Source organism: Theropithecus gelada, chromosome 3, assembly GCF_003255815.1.
Source record: "Theropithecus gelada isolate Dixy chromosome 3, Tgel_1.0, whole genome shotgun sequence".
NCBI lineage: Eukaryota > Metazoa > Chordata > Mammalia > Primates > Cercopithecidae > Theropithecus > Theropithecus gelada.
Window position 1 is genome coordinate 87,635,235 of NC_037670.1, and position 12,536 is coordinate 87,647,770.

General features: G+C 39.4%; 1 pseudogene; it reads left to right on the forward strand.

The window, feature by feature from the left end:
• The first annotated feature begins 3,040 nt into the window (after positions 1 to 3,040).
• The window catches only part of LOC112621637, a 28,941-nt pseudogene continuing 19,445 nt past the window's right edge, over positions 3,041 to 12,536 (forward strand).

The window sequence follows — 12,536 nt, forward strand, 5'->3', positions numbered from 1 at the left end:
ACACATTAAGGATCATTTCTTAGCGGCAAGGAATCAGCACATCCTCTAGAAAAGGCAGAGGACTTAAAACAGCACCCACTGAGAATAAGCAAGACTATTTTTACATTAAAATATCTGCAGTGGAATGTAAAGGTGGTATTTATTATAAAATTGAAAGTCACCAAAGTCACAAAGCAATCTAATGCGAAAATACTTACATTTGAATCTTTAATGTCTATATGTATTCTCTTTTACTACAAACCAACTAATTGTGGCAAAGATCTAATTGTGGCAAAGATAGTTTTAGCTTCCTCCTAATTTATCTATGTGACCTAATTAACTTTTGCTTCCCTCCCAATGAAGCCATTTGCATTTCAGTAACTAAGGCATTACTTTGTTTGATTAGAAAGTACAACCTCTTCACTTTTTCACTCTCATTAATTAAAACACATCATGGTAAATTAAGCCATTTGGATTTCAATGTGGGTGGGTGACATTTTAACTACTGCCCCTTCAACCTTCTCTCTCTGTCAATCTCAGCTATGTCCTACATCATGGGAGAGTGAGAGGGCAATGGCAGCAGGCTGATGGGGGAACGGAGCCAGCAGGGAGCCAGGGGTTATACATCACTGCAGACGGTGACTTATCTGATGCATGAGGCACTCACTTGCCAATCAAACCTGATACAGCTTTTACCTTGTAGGGTTATGCGTGACTTTATCCAAGACATTAAATCATTTCTGAGGTCTGGTTTCTTAACCTACACAAACCTGCTCTCCCCACTTTTCAAGTCTCCCCGCTCTTCACTCTAACACTAATAAACACAGCACAGTGCTACAGCTAAGGTGGGGTTGGGACAGGGTGGAGGTGTCACTCCTTGCGGACTAAGAAAAGCAATGCACTTTTAAAAGCAGGGCTAGTCACAGAAGAGAAAAGCTTCTGTATTATCATCTATTGGTGGCAGTTACAAACTGACAAATTTGAAAGAATCTTCTAACAATTATAGCTGCCCAGAAATAGATCTAACATGAGCCACAGGAAGGTGTTCCAAGATGGTTATACAACAGGAATATCACACATGTCATTTCTGCATGAGATGTGAAGATTTATGAGTTGATTTCTAAACCCTTATAATTCTTCTTTTAAAATTAATGTTATCTTTCACAAAGAAATACATGTATAAAGATTTAAAATTCCAAAGAATTCCACAAGGCGAATCACCCCAGTTTCCCAGGGACAGTTCTGATGTATATGAGTCAGCCTGAGCTGCCACAACAAATACTGTAGACTGGGGGGCTTAAACAACAGACATTTATGTATTTTTCACCATTCTGGAGAATGGAAGTCTGAGATTGGGATGCCAGCATGGTGGAGTTCTGGCGAGGGCTGTCTTCCTGGCTTGCAGATGGCCACTTCTCACTATACGTTCGCATATCTTTTCCTTGGTGCATGTGCATGAAGAGATCGCTACCTCTCTCTTCTTTTTCTTAGGAGGACACAGTCCTATAGGATTAGGGACCCATCATTATGACCTCATTGAACCCTAAGTACTTCCTAAAGACCATCTTTCCAGATACAATCACATTGGAGGTCAGGGCTTCAACATACGAACTTGGGGCGGTGGGGTGGGGGGAGGCACGACTTAATTAATAGCACAATTTATGCCTATTATCCCAGTGTAATTATTAACAGTGATCCCTTTCACTCTCAAAAATGTCTCAGTTGGATGGAAAATGACCATCCCAAGTCCCAACTTCATCCAATCCCAATTCCTCTTCCCCAGAAGCAACTACTTGCCATTTGTTATGACTTCCTCTATTTGGCTACAATCGTCTAAAAATCATTATTATACCAGGTGCATCAGTTGAAAATTGCATTTGGATGGCCAGGCATGGTGGCTTGCATCTGTAATCCCAGCACTTTGGGAGGCCGAGGCGGATGGATCACCTGAGGTCAGGAGTTCGAGACCAGCCTGGCCAACAGGTGAAACCCTGTCTCTACTAAAAATACAAAAAATTAGCTAGGTGTGGTGGCAGGCACCTGCAATCCCAGTTACTCAGGAGGCTGAGGCAGGAGAATCGCGTGAATCTGGGAGGCAGAGGCTGCAGTGAGCTGAGGTTGTGCCATTGCACTCCAGCCTGGACAACAAGAATGAAACTCCGTCTCAAAAAAAAAATAATAATAACTAAATGCATTTGGATACTAATTTAGAGACCAAGGGGGAATATCATTGACTTAAAGAGAAAGGAGTTCCCGAGAGGTAAGTTTCATGAAGATTTATTTATCTGAAAATAAATTGTCCTACCTCTAAATTTTGTTAGAATTTTATACCCAACCAAATTCTCAGCAAAGTGAGGGGATAGGAAAACTTGTGTCCTTGTTAAGACATGATACCTACACCTCCCTTCACAGTAGGATTTTCTACCCAAGCTGTCAGATTTAGCGGGGAATGTTCAGCTGTGAAGAGCTACCTAGCCCACCAGAATGCCTTCCCAGGTCAATGGCATCCAATACCTTGTCAAAAAAGGGGTATAAAGGCCATTTACACCCATCTGGATTGCTCTGGCAGGCCATATGTGCTCCGGAGCGTCACAGAGGGTTAGCCAAGGTCTTGCCAAGGTTTCCTCATAGATGGACTTCTTTTTCTGCCCAGTTCTTCTCTTCCTTATCTTTCTTCCTCAGGTGTTGATCTTCAATAAACATCTTGTACTCCAAACTGCATCTCAGCATCTGCTTCCAGAAAGACCAACCTGTACCAAATGAGCAACACAGTTCAAAATTCAAAAGGTGCAAAAAAAAACACCAACACGGCACATGTATACATATGCAACAAGCCTGCACATTGTGTACATGTACCCTAGAACTTAAAGAATAACATATATATATGTAGTGAAACCTCTCCCTCTCTCCATTCAATTCTAATTACCAATTCCCCTGGCCAAAGTCAACCCATGTGGCCAGGTTCTTGTGCATATTTCCAGAAATTTTCTATGGGCATATAAGAAATTGTGTGTGTATGTAATTTATAAGAAAATATGACTCTCTCCTCCTGCCACCCAAGATGCCGAAAGGAAAGAAGGCCAAGGGGAAGAAGGCAGCTCCCGCCCCCGCTGTCATGAAGCAGCAGGAGGTTAAGAAAGTGGTGAGTCTCCTGTTTGAGAAAAGGCCTAAGAATTTTGGCATTGGACAGGACATCCAGCCCAAAAGAGACCTCACCTGCTTCATGAAGTGGTCCCACTATATCAGGTTGCAGCGGCAGAGAGTCATCCTCTATAAGCGGCTGAAAGTGCCTCCTGCAATTAACCAGTTCACCCAGGCCCTGCACCGCCAAACAGCTGCTCAGCTGCTTAAACTGGCCCACAACTACAGACCAGAGACAAAGCAAGAGAAGAAGCAGAGGCTGTTGGTCCAGGCTGCGAAGAAAGCTGCCAGCAAAGGGGACATCTCCACTAAGAGACCACTTGTCCTTCAAGCAGGAGTTTACACCGTCGCCATCTTGGTGGAGAACAAGAAGGCTCAGCTGGTGGTGACTGCACACGATGTGGACCCCGTCGAGTTGGTTGTCTTCTTGCCTGCCTTGTGTCATAAAATGGGGGTCTCTTCCCCTGCATTATCAAGAGGAAGGCAAGACTGAGACATATAGTCCACAGGAAGACCTGGACCACTGTCGCCTTCACACAGGTGAACTCGGAAGACAAAGGAGCTTTGGCTAAGCTGGTGAAAGCTATCAGGACCAACTACAACAACAGATACGATGAGATCTGCCATCACTGGGGAGGCAATGTCTGGGTCCCAAGTCTATGGCTCACATTGCCAAGCTTGAAAAGGCAAAGGTTAAAGAGCTTGCCGGCCAGGCACGGTGGCTTACGCCTGTGATTCCAGCACTTTGGGAGGCCAAGGTGGGCAGATCACCAGGTCAGGAGATCCAGACCATCCGGGCTAACACGTGAAACCGCATCTCTACTAAAAATACAAAAAATTAGCCGGGTGTGGTGGTGGGTGCCTGTAGTCCCAGCTACTCCGGAGGCTGAGGAAGGAGAATGGCGTGAACCCGGGAGGCGGAGCTTGCAGTGAGCCAAGATTGCACTACTGCACTCCAGCCTGGGTGACAGAGTGAGACCCTCTCTCAAAAAAAAAAAAAAAAAAAAGAACTTGCCACTAAACTGAGTTAAATGTACACTGTTGAGTTTTCTGTACATAAAAATAATTAAAATAATACAAATTTTCCTTCAAAAAAAAGAAAGTATGTAATTATTTTATTATCCAAATGGTAGCATACCCTATGACTACTCTATACCTTAATTTTTTTTTCCGTTAAGATATATCTTGGAGGCCAGGAGCGGTGGCTCACACTTGTAATCCCAGCACTGTGGGAGGCCAAGGTGGGCAGATCACCTGAGGTCAGGAATTTGAACCAGCCTGGCCAACATGGCGAAACCCCATCTCTACTAAAAATACAAAAATTAGCCAGACGTGGTGGCTCACACTTGTAATCCCAGCTATTCTGGAGGCTGAGGTAGGAGAATCACTTGAACCTGGGACGAGGAGGTTGCAATGAGCCGAGATCACGCCACTGCACTCCAGCCTGGGAGACAGAGTGAGATTCCATAAAAAAAAAAAAAAAGTATATATATATATATATATATGGGAGGTTTCACATTAGTACATAAAATGTATCATCAATAACGCAACCTATGGGATACAACAAAAGCTTTCCTAAGAGGAAACTTTATAACAACACACACCTACAACAAAAAAGAAGAAAGACTGTAAAATTTGTGACAGTGAAAAAAAAATGTTTTTAAGGGGAAGACCCTAAATAAACCACCTAACATTACACCACAAGGAACTAGAAGAAGAACAAAACACAAATTTTTGTTTTCTTTGAGACATGGTTTCACTCTGTCACCCAAGCTGGTGTGCGATAGTGCAATTGGCTCACTGCAGCCTCTACCTTCCGGGTTCAAGCGATCCTCCTACTTCAGTCTCCCAAATAGCTAAGACCACAGGTGTGTGCCACCATGTCCAGCTAACTTTTTATTTTTTGTAAAGACAGGATCTTGCTGTGTTCCCCAGGCTGATGTTGAACTCCTGGGCTCAAGAGATCTTCCCACTTCAGCCTCCCAAAGCACTAGGAATACAGGTGTGAGCCAGTGTGCCTGGCCTAAACACGAAATTAAACAGAGAGAAGAAAATAATGAAAAACAGAACAGAAATAAATCAAATTAAGCACAGAAAAGCCATAGAAAGAATTGACAAAGCTAAAAGTTTTTTTGAAAAAATAAACAAAATTGACAAACCCTTAGCTAATTTAACTAAGGGAAAAGAAAGAAGACTCAAATAAATAAATCAAAAATGAAAGTGAAGAAATTGCAATAGATGACTCAGAAATAAAAAGGATTATAAGAGACTATTTTGAACAATTATTTGCCCACAAACTGAATAACCAGAGGAAATAAAGTCTTAGAAACATACAACCTACGAAGACTGACTCAGGAAGAAACAGAAAACCTGGACAGACCAATAATAAAGAGAGAGATTGAAGAAGTAATCAGAAACCTCCCAACAAAGAAAAGCCAGGATCTGATGGCTTCACAGCTGAATTCTACCAAACATTCTAAGAAGAATTAATACCAGTACTTCTTAAACTCTTCTGAAAAATAGAAACCAAAGAAATATTTGCAAACTCATTTTATGAGGCCTGCATCACCTTGATACTTATGCCAGACAAAGATATCACAAGAAAATAAAACTACAGACCAATTTGTCTGATGAAAATTCATGCAAAAATTCTCAATAAAATATTAGCAAACCCAATCCAACAACACATCAAAACAATTATACATCATGATCAAGTAGGATTTATCCCTGGCATGCATGGCTGGTTCAACATATGCAAATCAATCAATGTTATACATAACATTCACAGAATGAAAGACAATCACATGATCATTTCAAATGGTACAGAAAAAGCATTGGACAAAGGCCAACATCCTTTCTTGATAAAAGTTCTCAACAGTTTGGGTATAGAAAAAAGCTTTCAACATAATAAAGGCAACTTACCAAAAATTCACAGCTAACATTATAATCAATGGGGAATAATGAAATCTTTACCACTAAGACCTGCTACAAGGCAAGGATGCCCACTCCCCTTGCCTTATAAAAAAATCCTAAAATTCAAATAGAACCATAAAAGACCCCAGACATCCAAAACAATTCTGAAGAGGAAAAACACAGTTGGGGGCATCACACTCCTGACTTAAAACTATATTGCAAAGCTATAGTAATCAAAACAGTAGGGTACTGGCATAAAAGCAGACACATATAGTAGGAGAACAGAATGGAGAGCCCAGAAATAAATCTAAACATATACAGTCAACTAATTTCTAACAAGGACACCAACAAGGCACAATGGAGAGAAGATAGTTGCTTCACTGAATGATGCCTGGGAAAACTAGAGTTCTACATGCAAAAGAACAAAATTAGACCCATATCCATCATACACCATACACCAAAATCAACTCAAAATGGGTAAATGACATAAATATAGGATCAGAAAGTATAAAACTCCTGGGAGAGAACATAGGGGGAAATCTCCTGGATATTGGCCTCAGCAATAGCTTTTTGTATAGCATACCAAAATCTCAGACCTAAAAAGTAAAACTAAATAAATGGTATTCTTCCATTTGTTTGTGTCCTCTTTTATTTCACTGAGCAGTGGTTTGTAGTTCTCCTTGAAGAGGTCCTTTACATCCCTTGTAAGTTGGATTCCTAGGTATTTTATTCTCTTTGAAGCAACTATGAATGGAAGTTCATTCATGATTTGGCTCTCTGTTTGTCTGTTACTGGTGTATAAGAATGCTTGTGATTTTTGCACATTAATTTTGTATCCTGAGACTTTGCTGAAGTTGCTTATCAGCTTAAGGAGATTTTGGGCTGAGATGATGGTGTTTTCTAAATATACAATCATATCATCTGCAAACAGGGACAATTTGACTTCTTCTTTTCCTAACTGAATACCTTTTATTTCTTTCTCTTGCCTGATTGCCCTGGCAGCCAGAACTTCCAACACTATGTTGAATAGGAGTGGTGAGAGAGGGCATCCCTGTCTTGTGCCAGTTTTCAAAGGGAATCCTTCCAGTTTTTGCCCATTCAGTATGATATTGGCTGTGGGTTTGTCATAAATAGCTCTTATTATTTTGAGATACATTCCATCAATACCGAATTTATTGAGAGTTTTTAGCATGAAGGGCTGTTGAATTTTGTCAAAGGTCTTTTCTGCATCTATTGAGATAATCATGTGGTTTTTGTCTTTGGTTCTGTTTATATGCTGGATTACATTTATTGATTTGCATATGTTGAACCAGCCTTGCATCCCAGGGATGAAGCCCACTTGATCATGGTGGATAAGCTTTTTGATGTGCTGCTGGATTCGGTTTGCCAGTATTTTATTGAGGATTTTTGCATCGATGTTCATCAGGGATATTGGTCTAAAATTCTCTTTTGTTGTTGTGTCTCTGCCAGGTGAACATACCATGCTCATGGATAGGAAGAATCAATATCGTGAAAATGGCCATACTGCCCAAGGTAATTTATAGATTCAATGCCATTCCCATCAAGCTACCAATGACTTTCTTCACAGAATTGGAAAAAACTGCTTTAAAGTTCATATGAAACCAAAAAAGAGCCCGCATTGCCAAGACAATCTTAAATCAAAAGAACAAAGCTGGAGGCATCACACTACCTGACTTCAAACTATACTACAAGGCTACAATAACCAAAACAGCATGGTACTGGTACCAAAACAGAGATACAGACCAATGGAACAGAACAGAGTCCTCAGAAATAATACCACACATCTACAGCCATCTGATCTTTGACAAACCTGAGAAAAACAAGAAATGGGGAAAAGGTTCCCTATTCAATAAATGGTGCTGGGAAAATTGGCTAGCCATAAGTAGAAAGCTGAAACTGGATCCTTTCCTTACACCTTATACGAAAATTAATTTAAGATGGATTAGAGACTTAAATGTTAGACCTAATACCATAAAAACCCTAGAAGAAAACCTAGGTAATACCAGTCAGGACATAGGCACGGGCAAGGACTTCATGTCTAAAACACCAAAAGCAACGGCAACAAGAGCCAAAATTGACAAATGGGATCTAATTAAACTAAAGAGCTTCTGCACAGCAAAAGAAACTACCATCAGAGTGAACAGGCAACCTACAGAATGGGAGACAATTTTTACAATCTATTCATCTGACAAAGGGCTAATATCCAGAACCTACAAAGAACTTAAACAAATTTACAAAAAAACAAACAACCCCATCAAAAAGTGGGCAAGGGATATGAACAGACATTTCTCAAAAGAAGATATGCATACAGCCAACAGACACATGAAAAAATGCTCGTCATCACTGGCCATCAGAGAAATGCAAATCAAAACCACAATGAGATACCATCTCACACCAGTTAGAATGGCAATCATTAAAAAGTTAGGAAACAACAGGTGCTGGAGAGGATGTGGAGAAATAGGAACACTTTTAAACTGTTGGTGGGATTGTAAACTAGTTCGACCATTATGGAAAACAGTATGGCGATTCCTCAAGGATCTAGAACTAGAAGTACCATATGACCCAGCCATCCCATTACTGGGTATATACCCAAAGGATTATAAATTATGCTGCTGCTATAAAGACACATGCACACATATATTCACTGCAGCACTATTCACAATAGCAAAGACTTGGAATCAACCCAGATGTCCATCAGTGACAGACTGGATTAAGAAAATGTGGCACATATACACCATGGAATACTATGCAGCCATAAAAAAGGATGAGTTTGTGTCCTTTGTAGGGACATGGATGCAGCTGGAAACCATCATTCTCAGCAAACTATCGCAAGAACAGAAAACCAAATACCACATGTTCTCACTCATAGGTGGGAACTGAACAGTGAGATCACTTGGACTCGGAAAGGGGAACATCACACCAGGGTCTATTATGGGGAGGAAGGGGGGGAGGGATTGCATTGGGAGTTATACCTGATGTAAATGAAGAGTTGATGGGTGCTGACGAGTTGATGGGTGCAGCACACCAACATGGCACATGTATACATATGTAACAAACCTGTATGTTATGCACATGTACCCTAGAACTTAAAGTATAATAATAAAAAAAAAAGAAAGAAAATGAGTGACTCTACACCACAGGATCATTTCCAATATTGAAGAAATAAGATTGAAGAAAAAAAGTTATTGGAAAGAACATTTTAAAAAACTGAGGAATAAATAATTTTGAAAATTTTGCTTCAAAAAAATAAAAATAAAAGGTATTATATCAAACTATTTAAAAAATTTTTAAAAAATGAAACAGCAGCCTATGGACTGGGAAAAAGTATTTGCAAACCATATATCTGATAAGGGGTTAATAATCAAAACTCATAAAAAACTCATACAACTAAATAGGGGGGGAAACAAATAACCTGATTGTAAACTGGGCAAAAGAGGTGAATAGCCATTTCTCTAAAGGAGAAATAAGAATTGCCAATAGGTATATGAAAAGGTGCTCAATATCATTAATTATCAGGGAACTGCAAATGAAAACCACTGTGAGATACCACCTCACACCTGTTAGGATGGCTATTATCAAAAAGTTAAAAGATAACAAATGTTTGCAAGGGTGTGGAGAAAAGAAAATTTTTGTACACTGTTGGGGGATTGCAGATTGGTGCAGCCATTATGGAAAAGAGTACAGAGGTTTCTAAATAAATTAAAAATATAACTACCACATGAGCCCACAATCCCTCTTCTGGGCATATGATACACCTCAAAGAAATAAAATTGCCACCTCATAAAGATGTCTACACTCCCGTGTTTAGTGCAGCATTAGAATAGCCAAGCTACGGAAACAACCTAAGTCTCTGTGAACAGTCAAATGGATAAAGAAACTGTGGTACACATATACAGTGGAATATTATTCTACCCTAAAATGGAATAAGATCTTGCCATTTATCACACATGGATGAACCTGGAGGACGTTATACAAAGTGAAGTAAGCCAGACACAAAAAGAAAACTATGGCATGACCCTGATCTCACTTACATGTAGAATAAAAAAATAAGTTAAATATATAGAGATAGGGAACAAAACAGTGGTTAACAGAGACGGGGTGGGGAGGACATGGGGAGACATAGGTCCAAAGGCACAAAATGGCAGATATGTGGGGCAAACAAATTTAGAGATCTCATGTACAACATGAGGACTATAGGTAACAAAATTGTACTGGGTATGAGATTCATGCTAAGACTGTAGATTTTAGCTGCTCTTGTCAAAAAAACAAAAGAAAATGGGTAACTCTGAAATGATGGATGTGTTAATTGGCTTCACTATAAGAACTTCTTTATTTTGTATATATATAACCAGAATAACATCATGTTATATGTCTTACACATGCACAATACAATTTTTTAAGTATCTTTATTTTTAATTGGTATTCCATTACATAGACGTAACGTAATTTATTTGGTGGACATTTAAGTTATATCAAAGCTTTTCCTGTTACACACAATGCTGAACTAAATAATCTGTGTGTGTTCCCGCATGTTCTCACTCATAGGTGGGAATTGAACAATGAGAACACTTGGACACTGGAAGGGGAACATCATACACAGGGGCCTGTGGTGGGGTGAGGGCAAGGGGGAGGGATAGCATTAGGAAATATACCTAATGTAAATGACGAGTTAATGGGTGAAGCACACCAACATGGCACATGTATACATATGTAACAAACCTGCACGTTGTGCACATGTACCCTAGAACGTAAAGTATAATAATAATAAAAATCTGTGTGTGTTCAAGCCCTGTGAGCGTGTGTGTAAAAGAAAAATTCCTAGAAGGGTAATTTATAGGTCAAAATGCTATACAGTCGTAACTTTGATAGATATTGGTAAATTGCCCTCCATCTACACTGTACTGATTCACACTCCCTTGGAAAACATATGAGAGCCTATTTCTCCATACCCTTCCTTTATGTGTATAACTGAATTAAGAAAGTACCATATTAAATATAAACAAAAACTAGCCAAGTGCAGTGGCTCACACCTATAATCCCAATGCTTTGGGAGGCCAAAGCAGGAGAATTGCTTGAGGCCAAGAGTTCAAGACTAGCCTGAGCAATATAGTTAGACTCCATCTCTAAAAAAAATTTTTTTAATGAGCCAGGAGTTATGGTGTGCACCTTTAGACCTAGCTACTCAGGAGGCTGAGGCAGGAGGATTGCTTGTGCCCAGAAGTTCAAGGCTGCAGTGAGCTCTGATCATACCACTGCACTCCAGCATGGACAACAGAATGAGACTCTGTCTCTATATAATAAGAATAATATCATAAAGATATAAATTTAAATATAACTTTAAGTGTTTTAAAATTAAAATATAAATTTAAAGTGTTGGGATAAAATTTAAAGTGTTGGGATAAAAAATATATAGTATTCTAATACTTTCTTTCCATGCCCTATTAAGTCATCTTGTGTCATCTTGGTTATGTCTCACCTTGCTTTGGAAGCCAATGGTTTACTAAACTGAAGAGTTTTCTGGAATCAGGGATCAGGCCTGAACAGTAGTTGTTCAAGTAACACTTATGAAATGAACAAAGTAATGGCAAAAAAAGAAAGAAACCAGGTAGCCATAAATGCAAATATATAGTACGCCTCATTGTAATGTACATATTTTATTACCAATATGTGTAAGAGTTGTGTCCATATGTATAGTTTATATTAGTAAAGCGATATGTGTGTGACTAAAACACACACACACACACACACATATGCAGGACCTAATGCACAAATTCTTTTACTGAGTATATAATCAAAACATTTTAAACATCTCTTTGCCCACATCAATAAATTTCTATCAATCTTGCTTCCTGGGAGTCAAAATCTGTGATGTGCCTCTTTAGATTAAATAGATTTTTATAAAACCTCTCCACCTATTCTGCCAAAAACTACTCCCATCTTCAGCATATTCCACTGAAATACACATCACTTTGCCATCCACACTTGACATATGTCCAGTTCATTTTTGATCAGCAAAGATTTCTTAAGCTTCTACTATGTATGCTACCTTGGGGATTCATCTGCATAATAAAAACCTTGGTGTTCATAACCCCTTATCTTAACCCAGACACTAATAATTCCAGGTCTTTAGATAAACTCTTTCAACCAACTGCCAATCAATAAATACCACTCCCTGGAGTTGTCCCGCCTTTCTGGGCCAAACCAGGGTACGTCTTGCATGTACTGATTGATGTATTATGTCTCCCTAAAACATGTAAAACTGAACTGTAGCCTAACCACTTTGGGCACGCATTCTCAGGACCTCCTGTGTCACAGGCCTGCCCTTAACCTTGGCAAAATAAACTCCTAAGTTGATTGAGACCTGGCTCAAATATTTGGTTTACAGCTTCAATGCTGGCAAACTGACCATATTCAGTACCTCCCTATCGTTTTTCTATCTTGACATTTGATTACATGATTATTACATGTAAAGTGATTATGCT